Source organism: Bos grunniens, chromosome 8 (assembly GCF_055505025.1).
Source record: "Bos grunniens cultivar Pamir isolate PY7600 chromosome 8, Bosgru_T2T1.0, whole genome shotgun sequence".
NCBI classification, from domain to species: Eukaryota; Metazoa; Chordata; class Mammalia; order Artiodactyla; family Bovidae; genus Bos; species Bos grunniens.
Genome location: NC_141172.1, coordinates 90,443,344 through 90,465,854, shown reverse-complemented (window position 1 = coordinate 90,465,854; position 22,511 = coordinate 90,443,344). Strand labels below are relative to the sequence as shown.

General features: G+C 40.0%; 1 protein-coding gene across 5 annotated transcripts in view; it reads right to left on the bottom strand.

The window, feature by feature from the left end:
* The window catches only part of PLPPR1 (phospholipid phosphatase related 1), a 595,523-nt gene that overhangs the window by 235,041 nt on the left and 337,971 nt on the right, over window positions 1–22,511 (bottom strand). The gene's annotated exons all lie outside the window — the stretch shown is intronic.

Here is a 22,511-nt window from a genome sequence, read left to right as displayed (position 1 = left end):
GGTGGCTCAGTGGTAAAGAATCCGCCTGCCAATGCAGGAGATGCGGGTTCAATCCCTGAGTCAGGAAGATTTCAAGGAGAAGGGAATGGCTACCCACTCCAGAATTCTTGCCTGGAGAATTACATGGACAGAGGAGCCTGGAAGCCTGTAGCCCATAGGGTTGCAAAGAGTTGGACACGACTTACAGACTAAAAATAACAGAAAGTGTAGGCCTGGAGGCAAGAAAGAATACATGTGTTGGATGAAGATGACAGAAGTTCAGGAGTAGCTAACGTCTGACTTCTACATATGTCATTAACATGTGTAGTAACTTACCTGCCATGTACAGGTGATCATCTAGGGAGCGAGAGTAAAAATTTTAAAAAGGAAGAAGAAGAAGAAATAGGCCTAGTACACAACCATAAAGAGCTCCAGAATTTAGGGGATGGGAGAGAAAAAGAAGCAGGTGGAGCTGAGAAGGAGCAGCCAATGAGAACGGAAGAAAACAAGAGAGGCACTGCCATGCAAAGCAGATATAGAATATATTTCAAGATGGAATGTTGGGACATAAATATGCATTACTATTTACCAGAGCAAGGAAAATAAAAACTGAAATGAACACTGAATTCATTGGGAAGGAGGCCATCAGCATTCTAGAAAGAGCAGATACAGGGAATGGTAGGAGTGGAAGCCAGATTGTGGTGGGCTGAGGGTGGCTGAACATGAGCGTAACAACCCATAAGAAAATGCACACTCTCAAATCAAAGCATACACACACATCATTTTTCATCTTTTAAATTGGCAAACATGAAATCTCTTTTTATTTGTTAAATTTTGCCAAGTCCTGGTAAACAGGCAGGAAAATAAGGACTCCTACATCATACTCATAAAGATTGTACACCTTGTGTGATGGGTTGAATTATGTCTCCCTAGGCTTCCCTTGTGGCTCAGCTGGTAAAGAATCTGCCTGCAATGTGGGAGACCTGGGTTCGATCCCTGGGTTGAGAAGATCCCCTGGAGAAGGGAACAGCTACCCACCCTAGTATTCTGGCCTGAAGAATTCCATGGACTCTATAGTCCATGGGGTCACAAAGAGTCAGACACGACTGAGTGACTTTCACTTTCCACTAAAAAGTTGAGTCAAGTCTTAACCACCATTTCCTCAGAATGTGACCTTATTTGGAAAGAGGATCTTTGTAGATTTAACCAAATTAAGATGAGGTCATTAGGATGGGCCCTAATCCAATGACTACTGTCCTTATAGAAGAGGAAATCTGGACACAGTTGCACACAGAAAGAAGACCGTGTGAAGAGAGACAGGGAGACACAGGGAGAATTACGCAGCCATAAACCAAGAAATGTCCTGGGTTACCAGAAGCTGGAACAGTCAAGAAAGGATCCTTTGTCTATAGGTTTCAGAGAAGGCAATAGCACCCCACTCCAGCACTCTTGCCTGGAGAATCCCACGGTGGAGGAGCCTGGTGGGCTGCAGTCCATGGGGTCCCTAAGAGTCGGACACGACTGAGCGACTTCACTTTCACTTTTCACTTTTCACTTTCATGCATTGGAGAAGGAAATGGCAACCCACTCCAGTGTTCTTGCCTGGAGAATCCCAGGGACAGAGGAACCTGGTGGGCTGCTGTCTATGGGATTGCACAGTCGGACACGACTGAAGTGACTTAACAGTAACAGCATGGATCTGCCAACACCTTGATTTAGGACTTCCAGTCTCCAGTACTGTAAGACGATACATTTTTCTTGTTCTAAAACTTCCAGTTTGTGGCACCTTGCTATATAGCATCCTCAGCAAGCTAATACATCTTACAAACTATCTTCTCCAAGGGCAGTTTAGAAATATGTATCAAACAGACTGCTTAATAGGAAGGATCATTGTAATATACATAATAATGGAATATCAGGAAGCACTTAGGTCACAAATAAGAAACTGGCTGACGATCATAGGTTCCTTACCTGGAACATAACACCATGTGTTAAATACTTAAAATACTGTTCTAGAAGAAAACTAATGATATGGAAAATTTTTCACACGTTTATATGAAAAAACAAGCTATATAAGGTCCATTATTATTCCAACTTTGTACTTCATGTGTACATTATGAATGATAATGGTGAGCATCAGAGGAGAGAGAAAGAACTGAATTTGCCACCCCCAAAGACATTTCTTTGGTAGAAGAATTATTTTAGGCTGCTAAGATTTAAGAAACAGCAGACACGGGAAAACCTCTAAAAACTGAATAGAAGTTACCCTTCTGTATGAGACTTTTACATTCATAAGGGAATCCAGTTGCAAGGATTCCTGCCTCTCAGGACTAGCAAGAGAAGGGTGGCTAATCTCTGCTGCTGCTAAGTTGCTTCAGTCGTGTCTGACTCTGTGCGACCCTATAGACGGCAGCCCACGAGGCTCCCCCGTCCCTGGGATTCTCCAGGCAAGAACACTGGAGTGGGTTGCCATTTCCTTCTCCAATGCATGAAAGTGAAAAGTGAAAGTGAAGTCGCTGAGTCATGTCTGACTCTTAGCGACCCCATGGACTGCAGCCTACCAGGCTCCTCTGTCCATGGGATTTTCCAGGCAAGAGTGCTGGAGTGGGGTGCCATTGCCTTCTCCAGCTAACTCTCTAGAGACTCTTATCAATGGAGAGACAAGGACTTAGATCTGCATGCCCACCATACCCCTTTCACTTGTTACTGTGCCTTTCCTGGTAAACCCTCCCCTCGTTAACCCAACCCAACCTCTTTCTTTTGTCTTAAGCTGAAAATGGTACTTAAGGTAATGGCTTGGGCCATTTCAGGGAATTACTTGGTTCTCCTGTATATTTCCATGTAGACAGGAGGTGTTATTAAACTTCTGTTTCTTTTTTCTTCTGTTAATCTGTCTTTCATTATGGGGAGGAAGGGTCTCAGTCAAGAAACTAAAAAGGCAGAGGGAAAATTATTTATCTCCTCTATGAGAACACAGTGATTTTTGTTTTCTTAATGTTTTTCTGATAATTCCACAGTAAACATAATCATGAAAATACTAATAATACCTTTCAAAAATATGTAATTAAGCTAATATACTTAATAATAATTATTTGGTTAACAAAAATAATGATACTTTCTATGTTTCAGCTCCCTCATTCACTGTTCTTGGCAAGTCCCTTGACTTTTTAAGCCTCAGTTTAATCACCTGTAAAGCAAGAATAAGAACTTTTTCATGTGGTTGTTGAAAAGATTGAAGAGATGATAGATATAAAGCACATTAGCACAGTGCCTGACAAATACTAAGTAATCAATAAATGTTAATGCCCGGCTCTTACAATTAGTTCACTAGGAATCAAAGATCTATGCCGCTTTCCAGGAAAGACAGATCTCTGTGGGTTTTAAATGTTCACCATTTGGAATCACTGTAAGATGTCAAAGTATTTGTTTCATCAGCTGAGTACTAACACTCAGGGATCAGTAAGCTGGCACAGCAAAGTCCAGCAGTTCTTTTGTGTTCACACTACGACTTTCCTATAAAATTTAAATTTTCAATATAAAGACATTTCTAGAGAAGAAATGATAAAAGGCTAAGCAGGTTACAAATGCTTGATTACTATAAGTGACAGCAGAAATATCACTGCAGCCATTTCCCATGTAACCCTTGCTGCTGCTGCTGCTGCTGCTCAGTCGCTTCAGTTGTGTCGACTCTCTGGCATAAACGGCAGCCCACCAGCCTCCCCCGTCCCTGGGATTCTCCAGGCAAGAACACTGGAGTGGATTGCCATTTCCTTCTCCAATGCATGAAAGTGAAAAGTGAAAGTGAAGTCGCTCAGTCATGACCAACTCTTAGAGACCCCATGGACTGCAGCCTACCAGGCTCCTCCATCCATGGGATTTTCCAGGCAAGAGTACTGGAGTGGGGTGCCTCTCATCCTTCTCTGGTAACCCTTGCTATACTTCCTCAAATCATTTTACATGGTGAGAGCGATACGAAGTGTCTTTTTGCTCACATAGAATTCAACAATGGAAAAGTGTATTGCTGATTACTTAAGAAGGCTTCCCAGGTGGCTCCATGGTAAAGAATGCACCTGCCAATGCATGGAGATACAGGAGACACGGGTTCGGTCCCTGGGTTGGGAAGATCCCTTGGAGAAGGAACTGGCAACCCACTCCAGTATTCTTGCCTGGAGAATCCCGTGGACAGAGGAGTCTGGTGGACTACAGCCCATAGGGTCACAAAGAGCTGGACATGACGGAGCAACATACACAGGATTACTTAAGATGGTCTGATATAATCATTGTGAAAATTAGCAGTAGCTCAATGTTATAGAAGAAAATGCTGTGTTTCATAAAAAAAAAAAAAGACTGATAAGCAAGATATAGATATTTGGATTCTTTTAACTCCGTACTTTTTCCTCCTGGCTGTTTCACTCACCTACCCCGAGGCCTATCTGATTCCCACAAGCAGAGAACAGATAGGAATTTCACAAGCAAATCAATGCTTTATTGGTCCTCAAAGTCACCTTCTTTAACTAGCTGCATCAGCAGTATTTCAGCAGCAATTTCTTGAAGTTTCCTGTCATCTCTAAATTTCATTAATCATTTCCATGGGGTTTGGGACAGGAGGATTGAAGGCAGGGAAATTTAGATGCTTCAGTTCTCATTTCAAATGTTACCAGTAAGGATCCTCTTCTGAGGCTTACTTGAAAAGCCAGGCATGTGTATCCCCAGGCAAATACTCAGAGTTGAGACAAAGACTTGGCCATAAGCTGCGCTCTCTGCTTAACGTCAGCCTCTCAGAGACAGAGATGAATCAGACTCTGTTATTGATGAGTCAAATTTCAGATAAAAGGAATGACAAATTATTTCATTTGTGGAAGAATGATTTACCTCAGAGAACAGTAACTAGACAATTCTGATAAAAATAATACCAAAGAGTTCCTCTTGCTTAGAGAATAGATTAGAGTCAACGCTCAGGAACACTGCTGGGTTAATTTCTCTCTCTCCACTTCCCAGACAATCCAGTAAGTAAGACCTTAGAGGATTATTTACATAACATGTAATGACACTGCACATTAGTGTAAAGGTGGCTTTCTGTTCATTATGTCATATTTTCTGAGAATAAAGAACAAGTAAATTCAACCCAGTCTAAGTGGATTTTAGAGGACCATTGAAAAGAGACCTGGAGTCACAAAGCCAGAGTAAATAAAAGTGAAACCTGGAGCAGAACAAATATTTATTCTAGATTTACAAGCAAGACTTCTTGTGATAGAAACAGATGTGAGTTTTTAATCTCTTTTCCTTTTTTTTTTCCTAATAGTCTCTGTGATTCTGGATCTCCTAAGTTACATGTATGAGACTTTTAGTAGGAAAATGAAGATAAGGATAAGAAAAGATCAACAGTATGACAGAAAAACATAAAAGAAAACAGGCATATAAATTATATTTTCAATTAAAACTTCCCTTCTCAAATGAAGGGTGTGCCAGCGAAACTTTACTTACTAGATTTTCTAAGATTTTTCTGTCATCATAAATAACAGGAACCTATTCTTGAATGTGGAAACAGTGGCTGACTTTATTTTTCTGGGCTCCAAAATCACTGCAGATGGTGATTGCAGCCATGAAATTAAAAGACGCTTACTCCTTGGAAGGAAAGTTATGATCAACCTAGATAGCATATTCAAAAGCAGACATTACTTTGCCAACAAAGGTCCGTCTAGTCAAGGCTATGGTTTTTCCAGTGGTCATGTATGGATGTGAGAATTGGACTATAAAGAAAGCTGAGTGCCAAAGAATTGATGCTTTTGAACTGTGGTATTGGAGAAGACTCTTGAAAGTCCCTTGGACTGCAAGGAGATCCAACCAGTCCATCCTAAAGGAGATCAGTCCTAGGTGTTCATTGGAAGGACTGATGTTGAAGCTGAAATTCCAATACTTTGGCCACCTAATGCGAAGAGCTGACTCATTGGAAAAGACGCTGATGCTGGGAAAGATTGAGGGCAGGTGGAGAAGGGGACAACAGAGGATAAGATGGTTGGATGGCATCACTAACTCAATGGACATGAGTTTTGGTGAACTCCGGGAGTTGGTGATGGACAGGAAGGCCTGGCATGCTGCGGTTCATGGGGTTGCAAAGAGTCAGACACGACTGAGTGACTGAACTGAACTGACTTGTTCTTGAATGTGTCCAGATTTGCACAAGCCCTGTTCTTCATGAGATAACATTTAAATTAGTCACCAAAGCCTCTGAACACTATGGGTATAGACTTTTGTGTGTGCCATGTAGTACAAGGAGTGTGGGCACCTGCCTGGGGATTTGTGACTACTGGCCTACTGTGTATGACTCAAACCAAAGTATATGAAGGCTGTCCACACACTTTTGATCTACTCTGCAAGTCAAACCTCTGATAACAGCAACAAACCTTGAGTTAGAGTCTAAGATTTCTATGAGTCAGTATGGTTGATATGCTGACGCGCAGCCCAAATCACCTTCCAGGCAGGATTTATTGCCCAAGTGATCTGCAGACAACCTCCAGCTGTTAGTACCTTCAGGGTCTTTTCAGCCATGGAGAGCTACCTGGCCCTGGTGCACACTCTTCATAGAGAAGCTGACATCGGGATACTGAACAAGATGGGGCAAAAAGCCCCAGCCACTTTGACCCACTAAAGGAGAACTCAAAAGGAAATATCTATTTCAGACTTGCCTCCAGGCTTGGCTAAGACTTTGTCAGACATATATGACAGTTTCTGACCTTTTCCCCTTGTCCAATCTTGCTTTCTCCCAATTCTTTCATAGGTGTTGATCCCTAATAAATCTCTTGCACTCCAAATTTGGTCTTAATATCTGCTTCCAGAGAATCTAAGCCATGACATACATTGAGTACCCAAAAGTAAACATTCTCAGGTATTCAAGAAAACAAGTAGACAAATTAATATGATATACCATACTAATTGATTAAAAGACAAATCACACATGATCAGCTTTTCAAAAAATCTAACGCTCTTTCATAGTAAAGCACTCAACAAAATAGAAATAAAAGTGAACTTCCTCAACCTGATAAAAGGCATCTATAAAACATCCATAGCTAACATCATATTCCATGGTCACTGACTTAAAGGTTTCCCCTTAAGATCAGGAAAAGCAAATACTCTCACTACCTTTAGACAATATCATACTGGAGAGACTAGCCAGGACAATTAGACAAGAGAATGAAGTAAAAAATATTGAGATTAGAGAAAAAGAAATAAAAGATGTTAGTGAAATGAAGTCGCTCAGTTGTGTCCAACTCTTTGCGACCCCATGGACTGTAGCTATCAGGCTCCTCCATCCATGAGATTTTCCAGGCAAGAGTGCTGGAGTGGATTGCCATTTCCTTCTCCAGGGGATCCTCCCAACCCAGGAATCAAACCCTGGTCTCCCGCATTGCAGGCAGATGCTTTACCGTCTGAGCCACCAGGGAAGCCAAATGAAAACCCTAAGGTGTCAGCAAAAATACCATTAAAACTAATCAGAAGATTCAGCAAAGTTGCAGAGTACAAGAGCAATATACAAAAATAAATTTTATTTCTATACACTGGGAGCGAACTATCCAAAATTAGAATTAAGAAAACAATTTTTTATTAGCATCAAAAAGAATAAAATATTTAATAATAAAGAACAGAAGTATAAAACTTATACTCTGAAAACTAAAACAAAAATTGTTGAAAGAAATTAAAGAGGTAAATAGAAATATATTCCAATATTTATTAATCTGAAAACATATTAAGATTAATGTTCTTCTGTTTACAATAGCTAGGACATGGAAGCAACCTAGATGTCCATCAGCAGATGGATATATACACAATGGAACATTACTTAGCTATTAAAAAGAATGCATTTGAGTCAGTTCTAATGAGGTAGATGAAATTGGAGCCTATTATAAAGAGTGAAGGAAGTCAGAAAGAAAAATACCAATACAGTATATTAACACATATATACGGAATTTAGAAAGATGGTAACAATGACCCTATATGTGAGACAGCAAAAGACACAGATATAAAAAACAGACTTTGGGACTCTGTGGGAGAAGGTGAGGGTGGGATGATTTGAGAGAATAGCATTGATATTTGTATATTACCATATGTGAAATAGATGACCAGTCCAAGTTCAATGCATGAAAGAGGACACTCCAAGCCAGTGCACTGGGACAACCCAGAGGGATGGGATGGGGAAGTAGGTGGGAGGGGGGTTCAGGATGGGGGACACATGTACACCTGTGGCTGATTCATGTCAATGTATAGCAAAACCCACCACAATTATAAAGTAATTAGCCTCCAATTAAAATTAAAAATTTAAAAAAGAACTAATGCTGTTAATATGGCATTACTCCCCAAACTGATTTAATGCAATCACTATCAAATACTGTCAAAATTCAATCAGTGACTAAAATAATTTAATGTGATCGCTATCAAAATCCTAGGTGACTGCCTTGCAAAAATTTATAAACTGATCCTAAAATTTATATGGAAATGTAAGGGGCCCAGAATATCCAAAACAGCATTGAAAAAGTTGGAAGATACACATTTTCTAATTTCAAATCTTATGACAAAGCTAAAGAAATCAAGATAGTGTAGTATTGGCATAAAAATGGACTTAAAGATCAATAGACCAGAACTAAAAGCCTAGATATAACTACTTGCACTTATGGTTAGTTCTTTTTTGACAAGGGTGCCAAGACTATTTTGACAAGGGTGCCATGGAAAAGAGAACTGTGTTTTTAAAAACTGTGTAGGAACAAATCAATATCCATATTTATTGGACCCAACACCAAAAGCACAAGCAGCAAAAGAAAAAAATAAATTAGGCATCTTCAAAATTAAAAGTGTTTGGACTTTAAAGAATAAGAAAATGAAAAGACAATCTACAAAATGGGAGAAAATATTTCTAGATAATACAACTGATGAGACATATACTAGAAAATGTAAAGAACCTAATAAAAAGACCATCCAATTTATAAATGGACAAGGAATCTAAATAGGTATCTATACAAAGAAGATATTTAAATGGCCAATAATTACATAAAAAGATGCTCAATATTATCAGCCATAAGGGAAATACAAACAAAAACCACAATGGGATACACCTTCATAACCATTTGAATGTCTATAATCAAAAACACATGTCATAAAACAAGAGCTGCTGAGGTTACAGCAAAACTGGAACCTTCATACTTTACTACTGCCAATGTAAAATGAAGTGGCTACTTTATAAAACAGTTTGGAAATTCCTCAAAATGTTAAATATAAAGTTTCTACATTACCCAACAAATTCATTCCTAGGTATACATGCAAGAAAAAAGAAAAGGTATATTTACACAAAAAGTTGTACACACAACACAGCACTGTTATTCTTAATAGCCAAAATGTGGAAACAATTCAAATATCTGTCAGCTGATGAGCAGAAAAATAAAATGTGGTATATCCATATAATGGGCTGCTGCTACTGCTAAGTCACTTCAGTCGTGTCCAACTCTGTGCAACCTCATAGATGGTAGCCCACCAGGCTTCCCCGTCCCTGGGATTCTCCAATCAAGAACACTGGAGTGGGTTGCCATTTCCTTCTCCAATGCATGAAAGTGAAAAGTGAAAGTGAAGTCACTCAGTTGTGTTCGACTCCTTTCGACCCCATGGACTGCAGCCTACCAGGCTCCTCCATCCTTGGGATTTTCCAGGCAAGAGTACTTGAGTGGGGTGCCATCACCTTCTCCATATAATGGGCTATTATTTGGCAATAAAGGTGATTTTTTTTTAATGTATCTACAACATAGATGGTCCTTGAAAACACTATGCTAGTGGAAGAAGTCAAACACAAAAGGCACGTATAATATGGTCCCATTTGTGTGAAAGGTCTAGAATAGGCAAATCTAATGAGATAGAAACCCAAGGCCTAGGGAGTGGGACCACGGAGCGAGAAATGAGGAGTAACTGCTAACACAGGGACAGGACTTCTTTTAGAGTTGGCGATAATGTTTTACAATAGATTGTGGTTGTGGTTATACAACTCTGTGAATACAATAAAAGCCACTGAGCTATATACTTTGAATGGCGAATTGCTTAGCACGTGAATTATATCTTAATAAAGATTTTTTTTTAAGAACACGGCTAGCAATAGAAAGCATGGAGGACTTTCACAGGATATGTTCAGGATATGTTTTATGTTCCCTGAATACTAAGAAGGTAATAATGCCCTTAGGGTTCAGATCTAGATTAAGATGAAGCCAATAAAGCCATGGTGGTCCACTTCCGATGAGAGAAGGGGACCCCTCAGAATCCAGAGTAAGTTCTGGAGACAATCTAAAGAAGTGAGTCCACATATTATTATATATAAAACAGGTAATTAATAAGAACCTACTGTAGAGTACAGGGAACTCTACTCAATCCTCTGTAATGACCTATATAGGAAAAGAATCTGATTCATTTTGCTGTACAGTAGAAACTAACACAACTTGTCTATTAACAAACTATACTCCAATAAAAATTAATTTAAAAAATAAAAAAGAAGTGAGTCAACTTTATAGACTGCCCCAGTACCTCCAGCATCTCCTCCTTTTAAAAACTAATCCCAGCTTCCCTTCTTTTAAGAGCCCTGTCTTTGACCCACTGAGAAACACCAGAATCCATTTCCCAACAGCTTTCAGGCAAAAGCACGTTAATTATGACTTTGATTTCAGTTTCAAATAGTAATTGAATTTTTTTTTCTTATCAAAAATTTTCTCCAATTCCCATAGTATCCTTTTGCCTTTTAATTTTGACTTAACTGTCTGGTTTTGAGTATTCATGTCTCTATGTTTAAGCTTATGAACACAGATGCTTTATCCAGCTGTGTGCTCTCTGGATGGATTTCACTCTTTCATCATTGACTTTCTACCTCCTTCACCTCCCTTCCAGGGTTCACAGGCAACCCAATGAATTACTCAAGTCACTTTTAGTTTTAAGTGGTAGAAATCCCTTAACCTACCTCTGGCTAAAAAAGAAAGGGAAATAACTTGGAAGGATATTCTCGAGTATCATTTTCTGTAACTGAAGAAATCGTTGAACAAATTGTAGGAACGGTACCACCGGACCTTAGGGAGGATTAGAACTGGGGATAGGAATGCCATTTGGACTTGCCATAACCCTGTCTCTTGTCTCTGCTTCTCTCTGTGAGCCCATGCCAGTCTCATGACAGTGGCGTCCTTCAAAGCAGAGCAGGGCCACCAGCAGTTCCTAAGCCTCCATATCAAAGTTTCCATATCACAGAGGTAGACCCTATGTTTTAATTTTAATATGAAAAATCACACACAAAATATAATACTGGTTAAGAAATCAGAATATAGCTAGCCCATGAGTTGCAAAGTAATGCTAAATCTAATCCAACCCAGAGAGAGGTTCCGCTCATGTGACAGGAGTTTTTGTTGTTAATGCTGTTTAATTTGAACATCTCCAGTTGGCCTCTGTCACACTCACTGATGTCATACTGCATGGCTGCCCTGAAAGAATTTGATTTGGTAGCCCAGTTTGGAATGAATTTATTAATGACAAACATTGGGCCATTTTCACCTCCCTATCCTCACGGACATAGGAGCCTAGTGGGCTGCAGTCCATGGGATCGCAAGATCAGACACGACTAAGCGACTAAGCACGGCACTTACTCAGTCCCCAGACCAATCCTCAAAGAAATTCGATCAAAAACTGAGGTGACTTGTAAAGAGGCCAATGGAATGTTGCAAAGTGAGTTGCCATATTCTGTACCAGAAAAAAATGACTCCCCGAAGGAGATGTTCAAAATGACAGAATAAGAAAACATGACACTCATTCTCCCCCATGAACACATCAAAAACACAGCTACTGTGGAACAATTTACACTGAAGACTAACTGGATCGTGTAGAAGCAAACCAAGTGTCCCACAAAAAATGGCCACAGAAGATGTGAGATAGATATATAAATTTAATACACACACACAAACACACACACACATACACAACAGTACATTACTCAGCCACAGAAGAGAAGAAAATTCTGCCATACGCAGCAAGGTAGATGGACCTGGAGAATCTTATGCTTAATGAAGTAAGATAGAGAAAGATAAGTACTGGATGATATCACTTCCGAGTGGAATCTAAAAAGCAAATGAACGTATATAGCAAAATGGAAAGAGACTCACAGATACATTAATAGGAAACAAACTAGTCGTTGCCAGTGGGGCAGAGGAAGGGAGGAGGAGGAGGAGCAAGAGAGGCGTGTGGGATTAACAGATATAAACTACTATGTAAAAATAGATGAGCAACAAGAAGGACATACTGTACAGCACAGGGAATTATAGCCATTATGTTTTAATAACTTTTAGTGGAGTATAACCTGTAGAAACACTGAATCACCATGTTGTACACCTGAAACTAATATTATAAAACAACTATACTTCAATTAAAAAAACAAAAGATGACTCCTATGAAGCTCTGATTTTTCCATGTTTTTCCTTATTAACAGAAGCCAGATGGTTTTTATTCCTGTAAACTTGGTATAATAATAATAATAATAATAATAAATATCAACCTCATAGCATATTGTGTTTATCTGGTCTGGGTCTGCAGAGAGTCAGTTCAGTAGCTCAGTCATGTCCAACTCTTTGCAACACAATGGACTGCAGCACACCAGGCTTCCCTGTCCATCACCAACTCCTGGAGCTTGCTCAAACTCATGTCAGTGATGCCATCCAACCATCTCATCCTCTGTTGTCCCCTTCTCCTCTCGCCTTTGATCTTTCCCAGCATCAGGGTCTTTTCAAATGAGTCAGCTCTTTGCATCAGGTGGCCAAAGTATTGGAGCTTCAGCTTCAGCATCAGTCCTTCCAATGAACATTCAGAATTGACTAGTTTGATCTCCTTGAAGTCCAAGGGACTCTCAAGAGTCTTCTCCAACACCACCGTTCAGAAGCATCAATTCTTTGGTGCTCAGCTTTCTTTATGGTCCAACTCTCACATCCACACATGACTACTGGAAAAACCATTTGTCGGCAAAGTAATGTCTCTGCTTTTTAATATGCAGAATAGCATTTAATAAAATAGGTCATTAACATTGCTCTCATTGCCACCGTCATCATCATTATGGCCATTCACCTTTCACTGTTTCACTGCCCCATCCAAGTGGATCAAGTGATATACGACTAAGTTTTAATCCTTCTCTCCCACAGTAGGAATTGTCACTGTGCACTTTACTGCACACATCCCCAACCCTCCCAAATCCCAAAATTTAGGAAAGAGAAAAGACCCTAGTAGGTTCCCAAGGCATGGCACAGACTGTGTTGCTCCTTCAAGAACTGGGACGAACTGAGCATTTCTAACAAATTTTCCGTTTAAACAGCCTCCAGGCGTACCATACAGGAAGCTTGGAGTCAAAGTCCCCTTGTGTGCAAAGCTTAGAATGGGCTTCATTATCAGCACTGTAGTAGAGACGCCTTTAAAACAGCTATTCAGGACAAACACAGTTTATCGTCTATGTTCTTTAGTTATTAGATCTACAGATTGGAGGACATTAAAACTGCATCTTCCTTACGGGCCAACTGTAAAGATTAATTAGGTGACATCAGCCAAGTGGAGTTATCTTGTGAAGTACACATAAATACACTCCCTCATGTTATTACAAGGCTTGGAAATATTCTTTCTCTCCATTATTTAAGATAATGAATCTGATCAGTAATAAGTAAACAGATAGACCTTTGTATTCAACATGGCATTCCTCAATCAAACAGTCTCCTGTAAAAAAGACAATGGCATCTGTACTAAAGATGCTGCATGTTGGGCAATCAGCTGTCTTAAGGGGCCACTTCTTCATAATGTGGATGCAGCTTCCAATACCATTTTGATTCCATCTTTTATTAAAGATCTACCTTGAGGAGGCAATTGATTTTTGTTAGTCCCTAGAGTAAACGCTTAAAGGCGGCTTCATCGTATTTAAGAGGTTCCTGTTCCTTTATGAAATGCATTTGATTTGATACATGGAAAAAAAGAAAAGCTTTCATTTACTCAGTGCTGTTCTTTTCACAGTCAATTTCGCATTACTTTAATTTTTTTTAATGTAGGAAACCCAGTTCTGGATCACAGATCCTTTGAATCCTATTTCTTTTTCTAGCTCTTTTTTTTTTTTTTTTTAAAGACTCCCTTCAAGTCTCAAAATGTATAAGTTAGACAGTTCTGATAGTTTTCCATGTGTTTATTACTTTGTACAACTACTCCTGTGAATATCTGGACATTTTAAAATATTGTCGTTAAAAACAGTATATTTAAGGATTTTTATTGCTCTGTCAACAGTATCAGTGTTCACTGCCTGTTGAGGTTGGACACAGGTAAGGAAGAAGTTAGTTGCTCAGTTGTGTCCAACTCTTTGGGATGCCATGGACTATAACCTGCCAGGTCCTCTGTCCATGGAATTCTCTATGCAAGAATACTTGAGCAGGTTTCCATTCCCTTCTCCAGGGGAGCTTCCCAAGCCAGGGATTGAACCCAGGTCTCCTGCACTCCAGGCAGATTGTTTATCTTCTATGCCACCAGAGAAGCAGTCTTGTAAATGGGACTTTGAACTTGTGATGATTCACTAAGTTTCTTCCATGGGCCTTATAAGGATCTGGTGTGTGATAAGACAAATTTTAGGTGAACATTCCATAAAGCAAGATTTATTTTTTAGTCTGTGCTGTGGATGGAGAAGGAAATGGCAACCCACTCCAGTATTCTTGTCTTGAGAATCTCATGGACTGAGGAGCTTGGGGAACTACTGTCCATGGGGTCGCAAAGAGTCAGTCATGACTGAAATGACTGAGCACGCGCTGTGCTGTGGAACCACGCTTACACGGGTCTTTCACTAGATTCTGCAGGAGAAGCAGGCTGAGCTGTCTTGGGGTGCCTTTGCTCACCCCAAGTCTCTTCTAAAATGTCTTTTCTCACTTTTCCACCTAATGATGGTCCCAGACTTTCAGTGAATAGTAGTAACAGTGATAATAACTACGGCAGTGACAGAAGCTCTTTGCTTACCTTTGTTCATTTAATCATCACAGCAGTCCTTGGAAAAACACAAACATCATTCTCATTTTACAAATAAGGAGGCTGAGGTTAAGAGAGATTAACTAGTTTGGCCAAAGTTACTCACCCACATCTGGACCCAGCATCTCACTCCAAAACCCATACTCTTTACTCCTGCACAATACTGCCTTTAGAATTTGGGATCAGAACGTCCTGGCCAAATAAGTAAGCGTTGCACCAGTGCTATCCTTCCAAATTCAAAACCAGAAAAGGCAAGGAATGGCCACGCTTCCAGTACAAAGCAGTAAATAAGAACTTTATTTTCTTGAGTTTGACTCTGCAGCTAAACATAAATCCAGCTCAATTTCGTGACACAGCTAGGATTGCTTTCTCCCTGCAGCACTGGCTTCATACTACGCAGTGACACACATACCTAAAGGGAACTGTGCATGGGTGAATCAAGCTCTGTAATCCTTTCACTGAAAAAAACAAAAGCTTTCCTGCTCACACCACACCCCAAACCTCAAAGTAAAAAAGAAAAAAAAAATTACCAGAGAATGTTCTGATGAAATTATGTTTGTAAGTAAAAGGAAGGATAACAGAAAAATAAAAAGCAGACCAGGTAAACCTCAAGGCTCTGTGAAAGTAGAGAGGTAATCAACCACTTTCAAACCACAACCACTTCTCAAACAACAAATTATAAAATATGTTATTTTGTTAGGTTGTACATGGTATTTTTCATAGCAGCTGCTAGAGTCCCCTCCTCTCCTCCACCCTCCTCACTGAGTCACTGCCCATCTGGCAGCAGCTAGATGCCCACCACTCTCAAAAATGATGCCCAGGTACTAACTGGATACAAGCAACCTGATCTCAGGGACAACTTTGCAATATCCAAATATGCATCAATGAGAGCATTGCATTTGGTTAAAATCGCAGATATTTCTTAATCCAGACAAAGAGAAGAGTGTGCTTGCTCCTGTGCTAATTGCCATGCCTTACAAAGGAACGCCAGCCAATTTAAGATCCATGCTTATGTTAGGAGCTCTTTGTCAACTCAGCTACTCGAAAGCTTCAGCGGATTCCCCTGATAACCCACTTCGACATCCCACACACTCAGGAGATTTTATTATCTAATCTCCATTTCTCTTTCTGAAATTTAAATACATTCCTGTTCATCTTGTCTTAAGCAGAAATAGAATTGGACCAAATGTAACACAGAGGAGAAAATTTTTTTTTAATCTAAACATACTGTATCTATTTCTGCTTTCTAATGGGGAAGTGTAGGGGTAGAGATGCCATAATTCATGTAACTCTCCAATCATTCCAATCCAATTCAGAGACTAGAGGAAAGCAAATAAATTTAAAAGCACTTGTGATTTTAAATGGTAAATTAAACACATGCAATTAATTCTGCTCCCTCTCAAATCCCATTAAATTTCAAGAATTATATTTTTAATGTATGAACTCACAAAGGAAAATGGGAGAGGAAATGATAAAACAAAATGTTGAGGGCTAGAAAGTAGATGAATAGGTGGAAACTGACTTAGACTCAAAAAAGCACAATTCTAAATCAGCAGCAAAGAAAGGCAAGAACAGTCTGTTTTTCACGGCAGAACTCCCAGTGGCTCAGGAATCAATGGTACCAAATACTTCTGGAAATGGTAGAGAAGATGAGGCTAACAACAGGAAGATCTGTGAAAAGAATACTTAAGAAGCAGTTGGCTCCCCAAAGTCTTTGGCAATTCTTCCTCCATCCTAGCAGAATCTTGGAGCTTTAATCGCAGGAAAGGGAAGAGAGGGTCTCTGAATTAGGGGACCAGGCCGAGCTGAGACTTGGGTCCCATACTGAAAACAGTGTAATCACAGAACATAGATATACTGAATGTTCAGACCTCAGTTCTTTTTAACATCTACGCAATTCCCAGAGGTTGGCAGCCAGGTAGGAGAACAGAAGAGTCTTCCCTGGGGATTGTAACCAAAAAGAAAATTCTAAAGACATTGACATCAGAAGTTCCCAAAGAAAGGAGTCCAACCAATTACCCTACAGTGAAGACAAGAGTCAACAAACATCTTACAGTGTTCAGAGCTTCCAAATAGACTCACATTAAAATAAAACCAAACCACCAAATAGAATGGAGAAAATGGAGACAAAATCACCAGTGAAATAATTCAATAAAATTCCCTACATATGAAAGACATGAATCTCAGATTTGAAGTTCTGACCAGCATAATGGTTCCATTTTATGGTCGAAAAGATATGCATACGAAGGCATTTGACAGTGAAATTTTTCTTCCCCTAGAATTCTGAAATTTCTAGTGGAAGTAAAAGATGCTTGAGACTCCCAGAGAGAAAAAAAAGTTTTCATACAAAGAATGAAGAATCTGAATGTCACTGGAAATGAAAAGACAATGGTGTAATACTTTTAAAGTGCTAAGGAAATAGTGACTTTTAATCTGGAAATCTTCAAACATCCAACATCCAACTACCATTAGACAGTGCAAGGATAAAAGACAATTTCAGACATGAAAATTCTAGAAAATCAAAAATAAAAACACCTCACCTCTCATGCACCCTTTCTTGGGAAGTGAGAAGTATGCTCCTCCAAAACAAAGTAAGAAAGAGTAAGTCATGAAATTCATGAAATGGAGTCCTACACAGGAAAATTGGGTCCTACATTTGAAAGGAGAGAAGAGAAAGCTCAGGATGACAGAGAAGAATGATGAATGCGTGCCACCTGTCTAGAGTCACCAGACCAGACTGAGGTAGGTCAGAAGACTCCAGGAGAGATTTCTGCAAGAATGTAAGGTGGGAATCTTGCCTAAAAAGAAAGAAAGTGCCAAGGGGAAATTTACTCCAAAATACGAAAAGTAGATGTCCTTGGGGAGGTGGAAGAGGCCGACATTCTGTCTGAGTGTCAAGGAGAGGGGAAAACAAGCAGGAAAGGAAAGCATGGCTTTCTCTCACAATGTCTGTGAGATTTGGAGGAAGCACTTCTTGGGGCTTCGTCTGTATGACTGACACTAACGGGGTGTGTGAGATTCATGCCTTCAATGAAGCAACCTTAGCACCGGCCCAACTAGGAAACTGGCAGAGCCAAGAGGGCATCTTCCAAAAGGCAAAACCTCTAGTAATGGGAGACAGTATTTATGGCACAAATAACCTCATGTGACTTTACTAAGCATATGACTTTACTAAGCATATCACAAGAAAGAAAGTAGAGTAGAGAAGAAGGAAAAATGGCCTATGTAAGTGGTGGTTGAAAAGATTTCTTCTAGAACAGTCTTGGATCATCCCTTGAAGACCCTGTAAAAATTCAGAGGGATTTCATTGTACAAAGGTTAAGTCTTCATTCTAGGAAGCATGTTTTACACACACACACACACACACACACCCTACCAAATCTGGGCTAGTATCCAGACTAAAACAGACAACATATTAATTTACAACTGTTCTAATTCTATTTCACTGTGAAAGCCAATTGTTTGTTTCAACTAGAAAATCTGCCCAACTTAAGCCATTAGTATCCAAAGACAATTGATAATGGGTTTGCATTTCCGCAAGTGTGTTTGAATTTCCGTTATCTGACATCTCACAGTAGGGAATTACTATTTGCATTTCCAGGTACCTGACATCTGGAATTCAGGCATGAGATTGAACACAATTATCTTTCACAATAAAAGTAAACAGAGCTCAGCATGAATCTGCTAATTGTTCTTTCCTGCTGAGCTACAATTTTTAGTCAGAATAGACACATAAAAGAGTAAGTACCAATCTGTCCATTCTCACAAAGGCCAAAGTTATCTTCTCAAAGCCTGCGTGCGTGCGAAGTTGCTTCAGTCTTGTCTGACTCTTTGTGACCCTATGGACTGTATGTAGCCCATGAGGCTCCTCTGTCCATGGGATTCTCCAGGCAAAAATACTGGAGTGGGTTGCCATTTCTTCCTCCAGGGCATCTTCCCAATCCAGGGATTGAACCTGCTTCTCTCACATCTCCTGCACTGGCAGGCAGGTTCTTTACCACTAGTGTCATCCAGGAAGCCTAAATCACATTATTTCCTTTGCCTTAAAGCCCGCCCATGGAGAATCAAATGCAAATTACTTATCATGGCAAAAAAGCCTCGAGATCGGTGGGTCCTAGGTTTGAGCACACGTCAAAAGGAGGGCTGGTTAAAACTCAGAATGCCAGGCTCTTCCCCCAGGCTCTGATGCAGGAGGTCTGGGATGGGACCTGAGAATCTTTATTATTCACAGATTTTTCTGTTGATACTAATGCTGTTGGTGGGGACCACACTCTGAGAACCATCGTTCACCCTGCTCAGTTCCCTGTCACGTCTCTAGCTCTATGTCTTAATACTCTCCTTCTTGCATATTTTACATCAGCCACTTCAGTCTTTCTGACCCTCAACACCTCATGCTTGTCCCAGGTCAAGGTCTCTGCACTTATGGTTCCCTCTGCCTAAATTCATTCTCTCCTTGATCTTCATCTTCTCAGAAAAGCCTTCTTAACCACCTTCCCTAAAGGAACTCTCTACCACTCTCCATCTACACCACTGTTGTATTTTATTTTCTTGTCATTGATACTTATTTCTATCTGAAAGTGAAGTGGCTCAGTCATGTCCAACTCTTTGCCACCCCAGGGACTACAGTCTGCCAGGCTACTCCATCCATGGGATTTTCCAGGCAAGAATACTGGAGTGGGTTGCCATTTTTTTCTCCGGGGGATCTTCCCAACCTAGGGATCAAACCTGAGTCCCTTGCACTGCAGACACACCCTTTACCATCTGAGCCACCAAGAAAGCCATTTCTATCTGAAGGCATGTGATGATTATTTGCACATTATCTGTCTTTTCTACACAGAGTAAGTTCTATGTGGACAGGGGCCTCTTTGGGCTTTTTGGTTTATCTGTAGCACTTGGAGGCAAACAATAAGTGATTTTTGGATGAACAAATAAATCTATGAAAGAGACCAGATCTGTGGTTTGAGTTTTCTAGTCAAAGAAGACTTTCACCTCTAGTCAGCCAGATACCTGACAACTCGCCATCAAGGGTATCTTTCCACCACTCTCATCCAAGAATCTTTTGTAACCATGTTATCTGTAATTAGAAAATTTATTCCACACATCATTTTTAATTAGAAAATTGGACCAGGAGGTATAATTTAGTACAAAACTAGTGGAATGTCATTTCTGCTAAAGCAGAATTACAGTAATATTAGCCCTATTCTAAGGAAAAAAAAAAACTATTTTATAAAAAGAGGAAAGCTATTATAAATAAACTAAACATATTTTAACATGTAAAAAAACTAAAATTTATTTTGATGTGAAGTTACATCTCTGATCCCAGGCATCTATCCCTTGACAAATCACCAAAACTGTGAATCTATAAAAGGAAATAATAATTTTCAACACTAAAAAAAAATTTAGAGCCGTTTGAGTAATTCAGCTGTCAAACTAAACAAAATACATAAAACATCATTTCTCTTAGACACTGGATTATTTAACAACTGTCTTTTCCCCTAGCTCTTACAACAATCTTATTTTTACATCATTTGAGTGTTTTTTCACAATTTTTGGCCATTATCTTTAGGAGACGGCTAATGTTTGTTTCAAATTCAGTGGTCCACAGTATGTGATCTCCCTTAATTTCTTTGGTTGGGATGAGAAGGAAAACACTGCACTTTAGAATCAAATCACTGCTGGGGGTTTTTAATAGCACTTCATAAACTTCTGTCTGAAAACCTCCACCCCCATAGTCATTGTAACAAGTGCATTTCTATTATGTGGACTTCTTTCTGGGTAATTACTTGATAATTAGCCCAATACTTGGCCCCACAGAGTATCTAAACATACTCACTCTTCTCTTGCTGTCCTGCTAAACTGTTGCAGAATACCTACCATGGTGATAGTCAGTGGGTACTTAATGAACGAATCACCAATTTAACAACCAAATAGAACAGGAGAATTAAGTAATATTTAGAGAAAGGAAACCTGTTGTTACCATGACCATGATCTCAGAAAAAATATTTTCTCCAAGAACAGACATAACCTTGAGGGAAAGGGGTTTGGGATTGACAATACAGGCTGATATATTTAAAATTGAGAACCAACAAGGACTGACTGTATAGCCAGGAAACTCTGCCCAATATTGTGTGTGAGTGTGTATGCAATGGCACCCCACTCCAGTACTCTTGCCTGGAGAATCCCATGGATGGAGGAGCCTGGTGGGCTGTGGTCCATGTGGTCGCTAAGACTCAGACACGACTGAGCAACTTCATTTTCACTTCTCACTTTCATGCATTGGAGAAGGAAATGGCAACCCACTCCAGTGTTCTTGTCTGGAGAATCCCAGGGACGGGGGAGCCTGGTGGGCTACCGTCTATGGGGTCGCACAGAGTTGGACACGACTGAAGCGACTTAGCAGCAGCAGCAGTAGTGTATGTTAGGCGCTCAGTCATGTCCAACTCTTTGTGACCCCATGGTTTGGGGCCCACCAGGCTCCTCTGTCCATGGGATTTTCCAGGCAAGAATATTGGAGTGGGTTGCCATTCCCTTCTCCAGGGGATTTCCGGACCTAGGGATCAAACCTAGGTCTCCCACATTGCAGGCAGACTCTTTACCATTTGAGCCCAATATTATGCAACAACCTAAATGGGAAATGATTTTGAAAAATAGATACATGTATGTCTATAATTGAACCACTTTGCTGTACACCTGAAACTATCACAACATTGTTAATCAATGATACTCCAATATAAAATAAAAAGCTAAGAAAAAGAATAGACGGAGCCTCGATATTTATTCAAGTCCCATCACTTCATGGCAAATAGATGGGGAAACAATGGAAACAGTGACAGACTTTATTTTGGGGGGCTCCAAATCACTGGAGATGGTGACTGCAGCCATGAAATTAAAAGACTCTTGCTCCTTGGAAGAAAAGCTATGACCAACCTAGATAGCATATTAAAAAGCAGAGACATTACCTTGCCAACAAAGGTCCATCTAAGTCAAAGCTTTGGTTTTTCCAGTAGTCATGTATGGATGTAAGAGTTGGACTTACTCCAACTGAGTGCCGAAGAATTGATGCTTTTGAACTGTGGTGTTGGAGAAGACTCTTAAGAGTTCCTTGGACTGCAAGGAGATTCAACTGGTCAATCCTAAAGGAAATCAGTCCTGAATATACATTGGAAAGACTGATGCTGAGGCTGAAACTCCAATATTTTGGCTACCTGATGTGAAGAAATGACTCATTGGAAAAGACCCTGTTGCTGGGAAAGATTGAAGGCAGGAGTAGAAGGGGACAACAGAGGATGAGATGGTTGGATGGCATCACTGACTCAATGGACATGAGTTTGAGCAAGCTTTGGGAGTTGGTGATGGACAGAGAAGCCTGGTGTGCTGCAGTCCATTGGGTTGCAAAGAGTCGGACATGACTGAGCGACTGAACTGAACTGATATTTATTCAAAGAAAGGAACATTTGTGGACCTGTTACTGCCAATGATATGGCAGTAACATATGATAT